Genomic DNA, 2,100 nt, shown 5'->3' on the forward strand with positions numbered 1-2,100 from the left:
CAATAATGTTACATGAGCCAGAGTTACGATTGCAGATCTGGTATTTGAAAATATTCTAAATTTATATAAAATTGTCATTCTAAAATTATCATGGAATGGAGAAGCACAATCTAGATGTGCAAAAATTCTTAACCTATGGATGTTAACTCCATGTGGCAAACAATATTACTATATGTATTAGTATGGACTCCTCTCTCCATCCCCCACAAAAAGGGGAGCATATTAAGACAAGGATCCTCAAAAGGATGGATCTGCAAAGGTCATAACTGTGAATACATTTCTTTTACTATCAGTAGAAATGTGAGCTATTGTTTGACTATGGAAAGACTGAACATTGTTGAAAAAATTCATTTCTTTGTCAAGAATATTCAAATAATTGTCATTACAAGATAAGGCTACACACATACATAAACACATATGTTACATTTAAATGTTCAAGTTCTTAAAATAATTTTTGCAAAAACATAAAAATCTTTGCATTATATTATTTCTACTTAATTCATCTATCCCTGGGGTAAAAATTTCTTCAGAAAAAAGACATCTTTTCTACACTATCATAAAAAAAACATCAGTTTGGTTTGATCCACAACAATATACAAACATTTAGCAGTGTATAAATAGTGAGCTTACAGTGTAATGCCATAAAAATAACAACTGATGAATAGCAGTGTCCGGTTTCTTATCTTTTATGAATCAATCACTATCCTAAAAATTGCCAACTTACTCCATCCCTTATCTCAAAAAATGAGTTATTTATTTACTTCTAATCACAATGATTAATTAGTCAGAAGGGGTACATAAATAACATCAAAATACAGTTTCCATTGGGCAATATTTCCCACTGCTGACCTTGCTTCTTCCCTTCTCTTGGGCATCACACTAATCTAGATCAGTTAATCTTAGAATATTTTGACAAATTACCCAAACTCACAATACAAATCAGTTTCTTTTGAAGTTTATCATTCTTGCAATAAACCTACATTGACTTTAACTTGTATTCAACCTTACTCTCCCATAATGATTCACTTGGAAGTACCTGAAAGGCCAGTGTATTTTGTGAATATATTGACCAATTAAAAGCATATGGCTTGATACCATGCTGTAGCTGCACTTGAGAAAGAGCTATCAATGACCATATCTCTGGAAGCCAGTGGTGAGCAAGGGAGGTACGAGTCTGGAGCAATAGGTGAGCTGGGAAGTTCAGGGAGATAGGATTTGGCAACTTGAATAAGGAGGGACATATGTGATTGCTATGGTAAGTCCTTAGAATCATCAGCCCTCTAGTTTGTCTGTCACATTAGCTGGCCCCAAATTTTAATAAGGGAAATAGTACCGTTTCAAGAATTAAATTTTACATGTTAGGATATGTATACTTCATATTCATATACCACAGAGCATTAATAGAGTGCAAAATTGATAAATTTATCACCGTTACCCTTTCCACATAAACGAAAATCAGGATAAATTATTACGAATGTTTAACTAAAACATAGCAACAAAATCCAATTCTGATCATAGAAAGTAATGAAATATGTATTCAAAGTATTTCTCAGTATCAAGATGTAAGAAAACAGAGATATACAAGGACAAAACTGTGTGATACATATTAGCATGGTGTGTGAAGGGGAATATATATATATATATGAATTCAAAACACGCTCTATCGAAAGACGATGAGTTTCCAAAATAAAGAATAATGTGCATCTAGTTGTTCTGCACGTTCAGGAGGGCAACACTAGATAATCATTATCAAATTTTCCTAATGTCTAAACGAAGAACACAAAATAGAAGCAAATTCATTGCCTAAAAGAATGAACATAAAGTATATTACCCCATTTTGACAGTTACCTGGGTGGCATCACAAAGAAATTTATTGTTTCATAAAAAGAAATAGAAATGTTGTCGATTCATATATGATTAAGACAATCACTAGCCAACCCCAATATTCCTTTAAATATCTGATGGTAAAGATTCGCTACTAAAATAGGTAAAATTACTATAAAGGAAGTGCCAGACACTGCTACTTACCTATTATTATTGACTTTGCTGTCTCATCTTTAGGTAATGTATAATGTCTTGAACAATCATGTACATTGGTTA

The 2,100-nt window shown here is 32.4% G+C and overlaps 1 protein-coding gene across 1 annotated transcript in view; it reads right to left on the reverse strand.

Moving 5' to 3' along the window:
* LOC119590848 (paired amphipathic helix protein Sin3a-like) overlaps window positions 1-2,100 on the reverse strand; it is a gene marked incomplete at its 5' end in the record, with an annotated part of 24,220 nt that overhangs the window by 14,296 nt on the left and 7,824 nt on the right.

Source organism: Penaeus monodon, chromosome 27 (genome assembly GCF_015228065.2).
Source record: "Penaeus monodon isolate SGIC_2016 chromosome 27, NSTDA_Pmon_1, whole genome shotgun sequence".
Taxonomy (NCBI): domain Eukaryota; kingdom Metazoa; phylum Arthropoda; class Malacostraca; order Decapoda; family Penaeidae; genus Penaeus; species Penaeus monodon.